The 18009-nt window shown below is 35.1% G+C and overlaps 1 protein-coding gene and 1 non-coding gene across 2 annotated transcripts in view; one reads left to right on the top strand and one right to left on the bottom strand.

Moving 5' to 3' along the window:
* Positions 1-18009, top strand: part of LOC150098002 (organic solute transporter subunit alpha) — a 190179-nt gene that overhangs the window by 60957 nt on the left and 111213 nt on the right. The gene's annotated exons all lie outside the window — the stretch shown is intronic.
* On the bottom strand, positions 6907-7073 carry LOC150098003 (U1 spliceosomal RNA). Its single transcript, XR_016549622.1, has one exon. It is a non-coding gene; the product is annotated as a U1 spliceosomal RNA (small nuclear RNA).

Consider the following 18009-nt stretch of genomic DNA (forward strand, 5'->3'; position numbering starts at 1 on the left):
TCATGTTGAAGTATATGTCCAAACCACCTATCCCTTCTAATTTTGATCGATTTAATTAGAGTTCTTGTTTCGTTTATCTCTCTCAGGACTTGTTGGTTTGATTTTTTTTCTGTCCATTTTATTTTGTTCATGCGGTGCCAGCACCACATTTCAAAAGCCTCCAATCTTCTTGCATCTTCTCTGCCTAGAATCCAGGTTTCACATCCATACAGTGCAATGCTCCATATCAATGTCTTTACTAATTTTTTTTTCAATTGTAGGTTGAGGTTTCCTGTTAAAATGCTTTTCATCTTAGAGAATTGGGCTTTTGCATTGTTTATTCTTGATCTTATATCTTCTGATTATTAGGCTTCCTAAATATTTAAAGCTTTTCACTTGTTTTATTTGTTCCCTGCTGATGTCTATATGCTCTATATTGATAGGGATTTTGCCGGTAACAATGATTTTAGTCTTATCTGTGTTGATTTTCATTTTATATTTTTCAAGATTATTATTTAGTAATTCTAGCATTGTTTTTAACGTTCTTCTGTTTTCTGCTACAAGGGCTATATCATCAGCAAATCTTATACATATGACTTGCTCACCATTTATCTTTATGCCACTATTTATTTTATCTTTAGTTTTCTGAATGGCCTTTTCAATATATAAATTAAATAAAAGTGGTGAAAATATGTATACATCCTTATCTTACTCCACTCCTTATATTTATTATTTTCTCCTTATCATTGATTTTAATCCGTCCATTTTGATTTTTGTAAATTTGATAAATTATTTTCCTATCCCTCAAATCTATGCTGATATTAGTTAGACAATTTAGAAGTATTTGCTGGATTACTTTATCAAACGCTTTCTCTAAATCAAGGAAGCAAATGTAAGTATTTTGACTAAGAGCTAATCTTCTCTCTATTATTGTTCTTAAACAGAGTATTGCCTCTCTTGTTCCTTTATTCTTTCTGAATCCAAATTGGTCTTCATCCAATAGACAATCTATTTTTGAATAAATTCTATTTTGAATCATTTTTAGCAGAATTGTGCTAACATGTGGGATTAAAGCTATTGTTCTAAATTGGCTGCATTTGTTTGCATTATTCTTTTTTGGTATTGGTATTATGGTTGATTTCATAAACTCCTTTGGTATTTCTCCTCTATCATAGATTTGGGCTATTAATTGATAGAGTAAGGTTTTTGTCTTTCACCTAGATTTTGTAGCAGTTCTATAGGAATATTGTCTACACCTGGACTTTTTCCCTTGCTCATTTCGGACAGTGATTTATCAAATTCTTGCATTATTAGGGAGCCTAGATTATCTTCATTTTGATTTCTTATGCTGATATCAACATAAAGTTCGTCACCATTATAGAGATTTTCAAGATAATTCTTCCATTCCATTAATATATCCTCAGATTCTATTAGTAATTTTCCATTTTCATCTTTGATGGCATTGTTTTTTCCGTTCTTATTAAATTTAAAAGTCAGTTTGTCAATTTCTTTATAGGCTTTCTGTATGTTTAAATGAATCATTTAAACATATATGAATTATTTAAAAAAGAAAACATAGAGTTAAAATCAATTAAGAAACCAAATTACAAATGATCATATGGATGATTGTCTGCAATTGGCCACTTCTTCATATCAATTTGACTATGAAAATATTCCGAGGTCCAAACGATGCCAAATTTCACATTAACTTTTTTTTTTTTTTAATCAACCAGCATTTCCTGTAACTTGTGAGTTTGTAATCAATCTGTTGTTTTTTTCTAACTTTGGTTTTCCAAAATAGAGAAATAAATATTTTATTCCAATATATATATATATATATATATATATTTTGTTGTATTAAAATAATTAAAAGCAATAAATAAATTTTTAAATACACAAAGCTTTTAGTTATATATTTTTTTTAGTTGTTTATTTGTGCGTAATCAGATATCAGGTTGGGGGGAACGTGATCTATATGAGAGAGTAGATCACCGAATAACTTTTTATAGAAAAGTAGCTCACGTAGTAAAAAAGGTTGAACACCACTGCCTTATACATTCATGCTGGTTGCATGCACTACTTCAACAGGCAAATTGTTCCACTCACTGCTCTAGACAAAAACAACCTAGCTCTCCTTCAGAAGTTTATTGACCTCTATCATATTCCCTCTCTTTCTCCTGTTTAGCAGTCTGCAGTCTCCACATACTCTCAATCTGTTCTTGTAATCTACATTCCATAATCCCAGTATCATCATTGTTACTCTGCTTTGCACCATTTCCACAGCTTCTTTATCCCCTTTGAAACCAGGAATCCAAATCTGCACACATAAGTGGTCTTATCAATGCTTTGCAAAGAGGCAGAATGGTTTTCTTATCCTTGCATGTCAAGATTTGTTTCAATATCATAATTTTCGCATTGGGACTTTGAACTTCAGTTTCTTATCAACATAATTCCAAGATCCCTCATCCTCATGAATTTCTTGTAACTTTTCCACCAATATAATATGTCATTGGAAATATAATAAATGACAAAGTGCATAACTTTCAGTTGATAGCTGTTGTCATTTGCCCACTGTTCCAGCTTATTCGGATCTTTCTGTAAATGCCGTATATCAGTAACATTCCTCTTTGCCCTGCATATCTTTGTGTAATCAGCAAACAATTAAACATCTCCTGTCAGGTTGGAAGAACTAATCCCTGGAATACACTACTTGTCACTTTAAATGTGGTAGATTCACATCCACCATTATTCTTATTATTTTTTACGGATACTTCATGGAGACAAAAGACATCACGGGAGTCACACACTACCCATTAACCCAATACCTATCATACATCTACTTAAACTTATTCATTATTGAGGTGCTCACAACTATCTCTGGCAATCCATTTCACTCATTCACCACTCTAAAGTAAAGAAGCTAGTCTACACACCCTTACTAACACACTCTTAGACAACTTCCAAGTGTCTCCCCTTGTTTTCCCCCTACTCCCCATGTATTGAACAATTTCATCTGTGTCAAACTCTCTACTAACTTATAAGTTTCTATCATATCTTCTTTTGTCTGCCTGTTAGCTAAACTTTGCAACCCACACACACCTTTAATCTCTCCTCATGGGAAACATTTCACAGACCTGTCATGAGCTTGGTCACTCATCTGCGAATTCTCTCCACTACCTCCTGTTCCCCTAGAAATGTAGGTGACAAATCTCAGCACAGTAGTTAACATGTGGCCAAATCATAGACTTATAAAGAGGGATAATAACTTCATTATCTTTACTTGTCCATGTTTTCTTCAAAATCGAAGTAATCTTCTGAGCAATTTTGCCAACTCTTATGACATGTCTTCTGAATTTCAAATCTGTATCCACCATTACCCCCATATCCCAAGCCTCATCAAATTCCTATAAACTAGTACCATCAGTATGATATGAAGTATATAATGCACTTTCTTCTCGTTACCTTACATTTTACAACATTAAATTGACAGCCATTGTCCTTTATCCACACTGTCAATTTATTTTAGTCATCCTGCAAGATATCTATCAAAATAAAGATGTATACACCTTTATCAACTATTGCCTTCCTCAGTTTTGCATCATCAGCAAACAACTGAATAATACCCCCCCCCCAAAAAAAAAATCTTTCGCTATATTATTAATGTACAAATTAAAGAGTAGACGTCCTAGTACAGACCACTGGGGCACTCCACTAGTCAGCCTCATTCACCTCGATTCCACTCCACAATATACTACCCTCTGATGCCGCACCCCTATACATGGTGCCAGCCTCATATCCATTCTCATTTGCTCCAACCTAAGTAATATTTTATCATGTTGTATTCTGTCAAATGCTTCTGCAAAGTCCAGCAGTATCATTGTGTAGGCCATTTCCTTTATCAAGTTCCACTGTCACCTTATTATAAAATGTGAATAAATTAATAAGGCAAGATATACCTTTTTACAAAGCCATGCTGCCTCCTATTGAGTATTCCTATACACCATTTCTGAATTTTATTTTTAACCAATGTTTTTAATAATTTAACCCTCACTCCAGATATACTGATTGGTCTGTAATTTTCTGCTTTTCTCTTAAATCCACCTTTATGTAATAGAACTATCTTACCCTCTTTCCATCCCTTGGAACTTTGCCAGAGATGAGACTTAGATTAAATAACTTCATCAGAGGCACTGCCAGTGTACTTGCACGTTCTCGCAACACACGAGTTGACATACTGTCCAGGCCCACTGCTGTATTCACATTGAATTTATCAATATACTGAGTACCTTCAGTTCATCTACCTCAATTCTCACATCAGTCTCTATCACATCAGTAACTGCAAAGTCACCACCTGGATGATATACCCTTGGAAAGTGATCATTTAGTAATTGAACTATTTTTCCTGCTTCTGTCACTTTCCTGCCATCAGCATGGAGTAAAGTTATCTCGTCGTCGTTGTCTGACAATTTAGGTATAGTCTTTTTATGTCTTGCTCTGAAGATGAAGTTGATTTTTCTATCTTAATCTTGGACATTCATGGTCTCTTCTTCCTGTAGGTTTGTATTCTAGTGCTAGTTTAGGAATCCTATTGTTATTCATCCTTTCTATGTAGTGTAGCCAATTTTTGCTGGTATTCTTCTATTTCTTGTATGATGTTTTTTGTATATAACCATTCTCTTATTTCTGCATTTTTCTTTTTATGTAATCTAGTAAGTCCCAGGGTTTTAGAAACTTCATCTGTGCTGCTTCCAATCTTTGTCTGTTTCTTTGTTTTAGAATCCAAGTTTCATTTCCAAATTTGAGAATTGTTTTAGAGGTCATATTATGTAATCTCAATTGAGTTTATTTAGTGATTTGTTTTCCAAAATTTCTTTTAATTATGCCATTCATTCTGTTGTAAATTTCTAGTCTTGCTTCTAATTGTGAATCAGTATTGTATTGCAAAATTATATTTCCTAAGTATTTGAATTCTGCAACTCGTTCTATTTTGTCATGTTGTGCCATCATTTTGTATTTTGGTTTAAGCCAATAAGAATGCAATTTGTTCGGCTAAATCCGAAGTTGCCAGCCCATCCTCGTTCCTTCAGTATTCAGGTAGATACCCAACAGGGTGCACCACAAGAAAATGAGGATTGAACATTATGTCAGAAGCCGTGGTCGGTTCTCTGCATTCCTTTAAAGGCTATGTGGAGGTCTCCTCTCAATTGACAATCAAGGAAAAGAAGCGGTAGCCATAGTATTCAACACTAAATACGAGGCTAATCTTCTTGAATGGGGCAGTCTCAAATAGAGTGAAGTGGGCAAAGAGAATGGGGAACTGGACAAAGAGACTTATTTGTGGCTGTGGTCCCACAGAAGGTTCTACTAAGGTAGAAGTGGAGGAATTTTTTGAGGCTTTAGATAAAGAAACTGAGACAAAGAAAAAAGAAAAGTTGGTCCTTCTTGGGGATCTAAATAGCAGAGTAGGAAATGATTGTCAGACATACAAAAATATTTTGGGAAAATATGGAGAAAAGAGCAAAGCTAATAATAATGGCAAATACCTGTTGGATTTCTGCTCAGGACATGGACTGGTTATTACTAACACCATGTTCCAACATAAAAATGTGCACAAATTCACATGGAGAGAAGAGGCAAGGAATAAGAAAAGTCTCATTGATTATGTTATTGTCGATAGTGATGTTTTCTCCCTGGTGCAGGACACCAGAGTGTACAGAGGATTTGAAATTGGAAGTGATCACTATTTAGTCTTGAGCAGGATAAAATTGAATTTCATATTGAAACGAATAACACGTAAGAAAGTTTTAAAGCGAATAAAAGTTGAGCAGCTCTCAGATGTGAACTGTAGACTAAAATACACAAAGATTATTCAAGAAAAAATTAGAGAGTTTGAGAACAGGAACCAAACCTTGGAGATTCAGTGGCAAGCCTTGAAGAAAACCCTGATTGATTCAGCCAGAGAGGTATGTGGTGAGGTTGTCTGCAAGGATAAAAAAATCAGAACTCTTGGTGGATACAGGAAGTTAAAGAGGCAGTGAAGGAAAAGAAGAAAGCATATCAAAAGTTCCTGTCAAATAAGTCAGCTCTTAGAGAATGCAGAGACAAATGTAAGAAAGCTGAACACCATGTAAAACTAGCTAAACAAAAGTCATGGGAGGACTTTGGCAAGAAAATAGAAAATAAATATCAAGAAGGTGGCAAAATATTCTGGAGGTTGTTGAAGAAGCTTAGAAATGGAGGAAAGAGTGCTGTAAAAGGAGTTAGAGATGATAAAGATGACATGAAAATGGGAGAAAAAGATATCCTTGAAGTATGGAGTAATTACTTCGAAAAATTGCTAAAAATAGAAACAAGCAATGATAGCACAGCAGTAAAAAACACTCAACAGGCATAGAGTCAGGAATACATATCCATACTTGAAGTAGAAAAAGCCATCAAAGGCTTGAAATGTGGAAAGGCAGCAGGAGTAGATGATATTCGACCAGAAATGCTGAAGTATGGTGGTATAACAGTCTTACAGTGGCTGTACTGCATAGTTCAGAAGACCTGGACAGAGGGACAAATTCCAGATGATTGGAGTAGAGCTCTCATAGTACCCATGTATAAAAAGCAAAATAAAACTGAATGTGAGAATTACAGAGGTATTTCCCAACTGAGTATTCCTGGTAAGATTTTATTATTATTATTATTATTACATGACACCTCCAAGGAGTCCTAAGACACATCGAGTGAAGTCACCTACTCCACAACTCTCTCCGTCTCGACCACTCATTCCACCAACTACTTTCATCATTTACACAAACGCCATCTACTGCCGACCACCACTACTAGTATTTTCACAGACAGTCACAAATATCTATGCTCAAGGCAGGATTCGAACCCGCAGCCTTTTGGCTGGAGAGCAGATATGCTAACCACTCAGCTAACCTGGCAAAAGCGCGAACGCAGTCCCCTGCTATTAAAAATTCCATGCTCCATCTATCTTAGTTTGGGGAAGTGGCAGAGGTCAGCCGAACCATGTATACAATGGAACAGCCTCCCTCTCTGGACCTTCGGCCTTTGTGATCATCGACAGTTCAGTGCCAGGTAAGTATAGATTTATGCAAGTATACTTGAGAAACAATTGAGAAGAATTGTGGAAGAAAAGCTTGGTGAAGAACAAGCTGGATTCAGGCCAAATAGAGGCTCTCAGGATCAGATCTTCACTTTACAACAAATAGTTGAGAAATCATGGGAATATAACAAAGATCTGTATTTAAGTTTTGTCGATCTGAAAAAAGGCATATGACAAGGTGCCAAGAGAGAATATGCTACAGTTATATGGTGTCAATGGGGCATTATATCAAGCAATACTTAGTCTTTATTTAAGTTGTAAGTAAGTAGTTAGAAATGAAGGAAGTACAGGAAGATGGTTTAATGTTAAATCTGGTGTGAGACAAGGATGTACATTATCCCCTCTGTTATTCATTATCTATATGGATCACATTATGAAGGAAAGTGGTATTAAACATGATATCAAAATTAGAGATGTTAATGTCAGCTCTTTGCTTTATACTTCTAAATAAATCCGCTACAAGTCTGCAAGATTCCCTGACTAAATTGAATAACTGTTGTAATAGATAAGGTATGAAGGGTCAGCAATAAAAAGACAAAGACAATGAAAATAGGCAGAATCATTGAAAATGTCAACTGCGTTGTGAATGGAGAACCTGTGGAACAAGTAAAACATTTCAGCTACTTAGGCACGATTTTTACTGAAGATGGTAAATTAAATATGCAAGCGGACAACAGAATCAACAACGTTGGTATGGTAGGAAGTCAATTGAATAAATTCATATGGAATAAGAGAGAAATTAGTCGGAACACTAAATTAGCTGTATTCAAGACATTGTTCAAACCATTTTTAACTTATGGATCTGCGCGCTAGGTCAGAAGTAAAACACTTGACCGAAGACTAGAGACCGCAGATATTCAGAGTACTGAGAAAGATTACAGGCATGAATAGATGGCATCAATGGCAATAGCATATTAAAAATGAGGATATTAGGAAAGAACTAGACATTGTCAGCATCCGGGAATGCGTTAGCAGAGCTAATATCAGGTGTTATGGTCATTTACACAGAATTGGTGAGGAATGATTAGCAAAACAAGTGTTCTCTGCTAGGTTGGTAGGAAAACAACCCAGAGGAAGACGAAGATATAGGTGGATTGATACTGTACAAAGTGCCTTAGACGATAGAAATATAAGATCTGGTAATGATGCTGGAGTCTTAACAAGTAACAGACTTATTTGGAGGAAAATTGTAGATAGTAAATTAATAATGATGTAAATTTTTCATGTAGTACTATCATATCCTGTACACTCCTTGAGGGTACAAGGTAGGAATTTGATGAACTTGTTCTGTTCTTTAATTGTTAGGCTTAATTTTGGCTTTTGAATTGTTTCCACACATTGTCATAACTTTCGTTTTTGTTTCAGAGATTTTCATTTAAACTTTTTTTTGCTATTTCATTTAGATGGTTAGTTGCAATTTGGAGTTTATGTTCTGAATTTAAAGTTAGTAGTTGATCATCTGCATAAAGTATTGTATTTAGCTGTATATTATTTGTTAGGTTAATTCCATATTTGACAGTTGTTTTCCATTCTTTTAGGATTCTGTTTATACATATAAATGTTGAATTGGATTGGGGATAAGCCATAGCCTAGTCTTGCTCCTTTATTTATAGTTATTCTGATAATGTTCCATCTTCAAATTTGATGCATATTTTTGTTTCTCTGTATAGAATTTTTATTTAATTAATTGAGGAGTTATTTTATTGTCTTGTAATATTTTTCGGAGTAGATTTCTGTTCAAGTTAATATACACCTTTTCGTAGTCAGTAAATAGAAGAAAAGTGGGCAGCTTAAATTCTCTTCTTTTTTTATGATCTGGTGCATTGTGGAAGAGGCATCTGTGGATCCTCTTCCTCTTATAAAACCACACTGTTCTTCTAAATAATTTTCTGTATATTTAATTAGTCTTTTCTTAAGATGTTTGCATATAGTTTGGATCTTGTTATTAAGAGAGTAATGCCTCTGTAATTTCCACATTTCTCCTTGGGACCTTTTTTGTGAATATTTATTACTATTCCAGTTTCCTAGTCTTTTGAGATCTTTTGATATTTCCAGATATTATTGAAGAGTATTCCATCTGGGCCTGGGCTTTTTCTATTTCTTAAGTTTTTAAATTCTTTTTCTAATTCTTCTATTACTATTTCTTCTGTACTTTCCCATATATATATATATATATATATATCTTCAATTTTGTGAGTTTTGTCATTGTTTTCTATTTCTTGTTTTTCATTCCACAGTATTTTATAGTGTTCTGTCCACTTCTCTTTGGAAATTAGATTATTTCTTAATTGGTCATTTTCTACCATTTGTAGTTGCCTGAAAATTTTAAAACCTATTCTTTGTGGTCCAGTGATATCCTGCTCTAATGATTAACATATTTACTCCAATTTTCTCTGCATATTTCAAATCTGTGTAAAGCATATTTGAATTCACAAAAAGAACCACATACTTCAAAAGAAAAAAAAGATAACAACCCAACATCTAATAAACAGTTCAAATTTCAATTCTAGAGCAGGAGAGTATTAGAAACTTATATAAAAGCAGAATAAGAGATAAAATAAAATCAACCACAAACAATATTGAAACTGACTGGAAAAATATAAAGTAACCCATACTAAAAGCAGCAGAAGAAAGTTTAGGATACAAATCAAGGAAAAACAAAAAAAAAAAGGCTCAGAAAACAGGAATGATGACTTAAAGGAATTAATCGAAAGGAAAAAACAGGCTTTTGAAATCTATCTGCAGAGTAAAAACACTGCTGACAATATAAGAAACTACGCGCTGAAGTCAGAAAGCTTTCCAGAAGTATATGCAGAGAAGATTGGAGTAAAGTTAGCTTTCTATAATAATTCTTTCTCTTACTTGCTACATAGTGAAAAAACTCTTTTGGATTTACTTTGGACTGCTCTTAGCTAATTTTCTCTCAAAATCAGATTTAGCCTTCCTTTCCATATTTGTTACTCTTCTTGCTTGTGCTTTTTGCTCATGGGCATGCTAATCACCACATCGCTTTCTTTTTTGCAGCTCCTGCTATATATTGCTACTCATCCAATTAATCCCTCTTGTTTTATCCTCCTGACCCTTGATATGCAGTCCGATGTTGTCTCACTCAATTAATTACTAATCACTTCCCATGCACTAATGACATTCATTCCGTGTAGCTTTTTATGCCATGGTACTAGTCCAGGTTGCCTCCTAAGGTTATAATTGCCAGCTTTGTAGTTTCACGTAAATCCTTTCTTGACTCAAAATTCCATATATTGAGCAACCTCGAAGGACAAGACTGCATGATCATATTCCTTGATCAGAAGTAGAGTTGCTGCTATAGTAATAGCTGGATCTTCTGATGCTGTTACCACATCCAACACTCTTACATACTGTTTCAGATAATTATTCCTTAATAATGGTATAAATTCCATTTTCATTTTACCATGTGCCTTTCCCTCCTTCCAATATATATTCCCATAATTGAAGTCTCCCATGATAATTGCATGGCCTGCACTCATTGTGCTAATCGGCCAATCCATATCATCCTCATCTTCTGGATCCATAATTACATACGTAATTATCCATAAGTCTTATAGCAGGAGCCAACAATATATTTTGTCCTGTTGGCCTCTATCTCACACCAGACAGCATCAAATGAACCATTTCCCTGATGTATAGTCTTCCTTAACTTCTATTTTTGTTGGTTGAAGCTCTTCAGCCATCGTTAATAATACCCTTCCTTCTGCTCTATTTTCTATCTTCTCTGAAAATACAATATCCGTTAAATTCTGTCCCTGTAACTATGTCATTCTCTAACAACCAGGTCTCACTGATGCAATAATTTTTGGTTAAGTCAAGCTTACCAATGCCAAAAACACCTCTCCTTTATTTCTGATACTTTGGGCATTCGTGTACATACCTTCCAACATCCCCTTCAGTCCACAGTCACCCCTACATTATGTTATTACCTGCCTTCAGATTCAAAACCTGAGAAACTGTACCTAGCTCTTCACAATCATTCCTGCACTCATACTCTCTCAGCAATGGCTATTTCCTCACAGTCATTCGGGCATTCACGCTCATTTGTCCCAGGGATGGTGGCTAGACACATGCTTGATTGCTTCCTTTTCCTAATATCTCTAGTTTCCCTGGTTTTGCGCTTCCATACTCTCACTGAACAACATTTTCTCCAAGCATCTAACTCTAAAACTATTCAAGGACAGTCCATCACCTGCATTCAGGTCTTTCTGTTCATTAATTCACTTTACACATCTATCAATTACACACCGTTCCTCATACACATTCTTTTCATTGATTCATTGGCAATCATGGCCCTTCTTCTCAATTCTGTCCTGTCATACCAAGGCAGCAGACTCACAATCGTCACTTTCTTACTCTTCATTTTTGCTTCTTCCAACAGCTCTTTCATATCCTCTCTCTCTCTTTCTCGCATTGCATATTTCTCATCTTTCAAATCCTTTGTACCTTCCAAAACAATCAACTTGTTTACTTCTTTTTTTCTGCAAACTTGCAGCTTCACTGACATCCTTTATCTTTGCACCTGGGAAACCATATACTACTTTCTTACAGCTGTCTGTTAACAATCCACTTATCCAAGTCAAGAATTTATAATCCAAACCATATTCTCCGTCTTACACAACAACCGTTTATGAGGTATTCTACTAGATGCCTTAGCAGAGTCTAACGGAATCGTAGTGTGTATTATTCCCTTTATCCACTCAGCAGTAACATTGTTATAAAATATGAGCAAATTGCTAAAACATGATCTCCCTGTAGTAAACCCATGCTGTTCTTTGCAAAGTATAACTTGTTCTGTCAACCATTTTTGTATGCGAGTTCTTACCAACTTCTCTAAAATCTTCTCCACCATTCTTTCTATTCCCTGCGGAATGTTTCTTGTGCTGAGACTCAAGTTATACAAACTTATCAAGGGCCAAACCATGATCATTAACATTCCTTTAGCTCACATGCTGATAACCCATCTGTCCCTATTGCTGAATTGATATCCAGATTATGCAACAGTTTTTGATTCTCATTCATTCATTAGTACCTCTGTCTCTTCATCCAGTGTGGTGGTAGCATTGTGCACCATGGTACACACACCTGGTTGATAAGTGCTAGTGAGGACTCATTTGACTAATCTCATCTGCTTCTTACACAAGGACACCACGTGCATTCACTAAAATTATTCTTCCACAATCATTTGTTCTTTTACTTGCAGCATAGTGATACAGTTCCTTTGGGTTACCTTAACCATCCACAGCCAGTTTCTTTTCATACTGTGATTCAGCTATTTGTGCAATACTTGTAATTTTTCTTGCCTGTAACTTTTAACTCGTAACTTTTCTGGTGAGACTATATATTTCATAACTCTTCTAATAATATTCCTTCTGCATCATCCATTTCACTATATACACACAGAGTATATATTCTTTGAACTCTAAGGACACATTCATATACTGCCTCATTTAAGCACCTTTTCAAAGTTTTCCATTCATCACTGATATATCCTTCCCATTCATTACCTGATACCATTGGGCCAAAGATAGCATTCTCTTGAGCTTGTCATAATTTCCAGCTTTTCAGTTCAGCATGTAATCTGTCCTAATTGGAACAGCCATATAGTTACATACTTCCCAGGAACAGTACTGTGTGATCACCATTACCAAATGGCTAAACTGTCACATTCTTTACCGAGACCTCTTCTGATACTATGATCTAATAGTACCCTTTGACCTTGAGTTTCAAATGCTGCTTGAGAAAGTTGTCTTGCAATAACTAAACAAATTCTCCTTCGTTCTTTTCATGAGATACCTCTTTTACTTTTAATCTTTTAAGATATCTCCATAAATTACCCAATCAATGTTTGGATAATTTAAGTCACCCACAATACTTACTCGCTTCGTACCCAAAATGTGACACAAAAACGTTACAAAAAAAGGCTTATCATTTTATATTATAGAGTAGATATATATATGTACAGAGGAAGAGAAATAAATTTTTTTCCCTCCAAACATTCCCTGGAGAAAGTTTAGGATAACAGAGACATTTCTTTCTATGTTACCTAAAGAGGAATTGAAAGATTCTATGTGGAAATTGCGGGGGGGGGGGGATGGAATTGTGGCTATACTTTCTTTCTTCATTGAAATTGTTTTACTAAAAGTATTCTGAATAGTGGATGTAAAAAATAAACTATAAAATCAGGTGAGAGTTTGTACACAGAAGAATGATGGTGTTGTTGAATAGAGATATTTATAAACAAAGCAGGGAGGGGGAGACAAAGAGGGCAAATAGATTACATGCAGATGAAAGCAAACCTTCCAGATTCACTTCACAAATATATGTGGTATAGTTCCAACCTTAATGATGTTGATTTCCATCTCCAGTCTTTAAAATCACACTTTCCAAACAAACTTGGTATGAGTGAAAATTTAGAGAAATCTCTGTGAAATTCTAATCACCTAATCTAATATCATAATTTTTTTGTTCTATAACATCATATAATTAGGACTGTCATAGTGCAGAGTCTTGGTTATAATTTGGTTATAATAAACCTTAGTCCTTATTTAAATATCGATTGTTACTGTATTGTTAATGGTTAATAAGAATTTGATTTTTGGCTATGTAATAAAATAGGACTGTAGTTTTCATGTATTATTTTTTTTTACCCACCAGGGGTCAGGTTAGTGGAGTAATAATTGACCAAATTAGTGATAGTTTGACATACTCTTTGAAATGAATAGTAAATATAACTTGTTTCCCTGTATATATATATATATATATATGTATTCATATGCATGTGTGTGTGTGTATACTCTAGATGATGACCTCAATATTGACAGCATGACAGCAAATTAAAGTCATGACTCTTAACATCATGGTAGTAGTCTCCATAATTTTACCAAGATGAATGTCAAAACGAATTCAAGACCCATTTCAGAAAGTGACATCTTTGCATTATGTTATACTTGACACAAAATTATATTCTTGTTTTAAAGGATATGCCACAGCTGGAAATTCTGTTAAGTTGTACCATTATTTTATTTTGGTATATGCCAATAAGAATACAGTTTTGGTTGGCTAAATTCCAAATTCACAAAAAATCGTGATTACACTAACATGATTTTTTTCTGGAAAGAGTTCAGAAGAATTTTGTCCAAACTTTATTCCAAAAGTCTTTCTGATGTCATTTCTCCAATTGTTCTGAAGATTTGTGTTCCAGAGTGGAACTACTGACTTATGTTGCCTTTTTATTTTTTCATATTCCATTGACATCTGTTCTGCAGCCAGGAATTAGTCCATATTCAACCCATTTCCATGAAGAAAAAATGGTTATACCAATGAACTGACATCCAATATCATTCATTCCATTCTAAAGTAATGGAGAAACCATTAATACTCAACTTCAGTGCTACCTTGAAACCTTTCGACTAATACATGATTACTAGTCTGGATTCCACCACTGTCAATCAACAGAGGGAATATTTTTGCTAATGTTGCTAATCTTTGAACAATGCTATGGAAAAAAGTATGGTGAATTTTAAGTGATTTCTTGCTCTTAATGTCTGTAAAGCATATATTTGGTTTGGTACAAAAGCCTATTAAAGCTCCCAATATATGGTACGTCTTCTGATTTTCTATCTGGATGTCCATGATATGATGGCAAATAGGTCTTTTCCTTAAACCATACATTTAATGCTGGTGATCCACAAGTTTCTTTGCCATACCATTGGCTCCTTCTATATATCACAACCTCCTCTTGCCTGCGAATCCAATAGTTTTGCTGATGACAGTACAGTATGCACTTCTGTATCTCATTCAAAACCTAGTACTAAACAGATCACCGAGACTTGCAGAATATCATCTGAAATCCCATGTTCTGATTTCAAAATTGTTCTTTAATGGGACAGTAATAATCATGTTAATATTGGTGCTATTAATATCAATTCTGTTCCCCCCCCAAAAGGAACCTTTTCTTCCAGTCTTATTATTGACACTACCTAAATCTCTAGAGAATATGAGATTTCTCTTTTTGGGATTCTCATTAATCTAACCTCTACTTTTTTTTGCTTAAGCTTATTACAAAAATCATCATCTCAAAATCCTGAAAATTATTTTTCTCACATTTGGGTAGTAATTCAAATCATTTCTGGTCTGGTTGGCGGGTGGTTCAAGTACCAACTCTTCAACCATCTGGCTGTAAGCATATATTATTAAAGGCTCAGGTGCTGTTTTAAGTTCATCTTCAGGTTTAATGGAATAAAAACAACACAATGAATAATTAAATAATTATTCATTGTGTTGTTTTTATCAGTATTCATTGTGTTGATTGTATCAGTATTTGATATTTAATTATTCAATTAAATATCAAATACTGTTTTAATCATTCCAGTATTTGTCTCTGTCATATAGATATCATTTGGGATACAATAAAAATTGTAAAAACACACAGGAATATCTTGTTGGAGGTCTAATGACGTATTTAAAAGACATCTTCAGATATTATGAACAAGGACTTGTAAAACACACACACACAAAGGCAACATGGTAATAAATGAAACACATGGATCTGACCATAAAGTCCTATCTAGGTGGGGTGCTTTCCATGGACGTTTGTAGGCTGTCTAGGTTGTAAATTGGGATCTCTGACGATTAATGTTTCCCTGATTTTGGGAAGTTTTTTGCATCTGTACTTATTTAAATTTGATTTCTGAGCACAGCTGCAGATTCCAAAAACAGAATGCGGAATCTATAACCTAGCTCCTGAAATAGTCAACATCATCAGACTTTCCAACGTTCGTGCCAATATTCTTTATCACTCTTTGCCTCTGAAAAGTAATCCATCTTCTGGTCAACTGCGACTCTCAGAAAGCTACAAAAAGATAAAAGTATTGTTATCATCAGATCAGATAACGATATGTGTAATGCTACAATTGCCCTTAATGCCGCTGAATACAATTGTAAAATAGATATGACTACAAAGTATCTGTTTTAACCTGAACAGTGTCCACTTTCACCTCCAGTCCACAAAATCCCACCTGCTTTTTGACAGAAACCCAAATTTAAGACCTTCCTATTGCTACTCATCTGAACTTCTCCAAATGCACACTCTTCGACTCCTTTTGGCTCAAGGTCAGAACATTTGTGTATATGCTTGCTATGACATAACCCAGCAGAGAGCATTCAACTTAGAATCTTCTTATCATTATTTGCTTTGGCTGAAAATCTCTCTGCTCCCAGTCTTTCAAATTCATATCTTGTCTATATCACTCTCCCAATGTCACCAACCACTTGGAACTCTGATTTCCTCTGTTTGATAGTCAATGTCCTTCAGTCCAACTTTCCTAACAGTGAGGTTATCTTCCTCAGTGATTTCAGTGTACACAATACCAACTGGTTTTCTTCCCTTACTGCACAGACCAATCAAGTAGAGATGCTGAGACATTTGCCATCACAAATGACCTTTATACAAATTGTTCACATGCCCACCAGAGTACCAGATAATCCCAGCAACTCTCCAAACATCATTTGGACTTCTTCCTCACTAGTGATCCCTCCAAATATACTGTGTGAAGGTTGTATTCCCTTAGGTAATTCTGACTATAACCTTGTGCTCATCTCTTTCCCCACCAAGCAACACCCACACAGCCATTTTCAACCAAGAGTTGTCTGGTGTTATAAGAATATGAAGCGGAATGACCTCTTAGGTTTCTATGCTTCATTCCCATGGTCAGACTATTGCTTTTGAAATCAAGCACATGCACTGAATGCATCACTGAAGTCTCTGGAATGGAAACATACATTCCCCATTCCTCAATAAATTCCCATCTCTTAAGTAAACCTTGGTTCTCCAAACGATGTGCTAAGGCTGTACAAATAAAGAACCAAGCATACTACCAGAAGCTTCTCAGACTGCTTACACCAAAGCCTGAAACAGCTGCAAGAAAATCATTAATGCATCAAAAACCAACTTCCAAAAAAGCCAATAGTAGGAAACTTGCATCGTGCTCAAATGACAGCTGTGCATTTTGGTCTCTGGCTAAAGCAGTTTGCCACAACTTTTAGCCAACACTACTCCCATCACTTCTGCACTGAGATGGTTCTATTGCATTATTGCTCACAGAGAAAACCAATCTCCTGGCATAATACTTTCTTCAAATGCCTGCATGAATAATTTTGGTAAATGTCCCCCAACCATTCCAAGCACAACACTCAATGCTTCCTCTGACCTTTCACCATAAAGTGATCAGAAAAATCCTATCCAAATTAGATACCAAAAAGTTTTCTGGTTTTGATGGCATTTCTCCAATTTTTGTGAAGATTTGTGCTCCAGAGTTGAATCCTATTCTATGTTTGTGTGTTGAGGCTTAAGTGCTGTGAGGACATCATGTTGGAGGTTTAATGGAATATTTTCAGCACTGTAAAAGGATTAAAACTAATTTTAATGCTTCCAATATTTTGTCACAGTCACTGAAACATCTCAGGGATTACAAATAACTTTTGTAACAACACACTCAAATACAACAATACTAAGTGAAACACGTGGGTGACTAAAGTCCTATCTAGGTCGTGCGTCCTCTATGAGCGTTTGTAGGTGGACTAGGTTGTAACATGGGATCTCTGATAATTAAAGTTTCCTAAATTTTTGGAAGTTTTATGCAACCGTTTTTATTTAAATTCGGTTGATTTCTGAGTGCCACCTCAGATTCTATAAACAGCCTTTCTTTTTTTTTTAAATTTACTATGGTGGAGCATGGTGGGCTTTCTCCAGGAGATCCTGTGGGTTGTATTCAAAACATGAATACAACTCACAGGATTGACCATAGTCATGATTGCAGATGTTTGATTTCTGTTCTAAATGGATGGTTGCTGATCTACCTGTCTGCCCACAGTAAGCCAGCTTGCAG

This window comes from Typopeltis vanoorti, chromosome 16, assembly GCF_054136105.1.
Source record: "Typopeltis vanoorti isolate ZY-2024b chromosome 16, IOZ_Tvanoo_1.0, whole genome shotgun sequence".
NCBI lineage: Eukaryota > Metazoa > Arthropoda > Arachnida > Uropygi > Thelyphonidae > Typopeltis > Typopeltis vanoorti.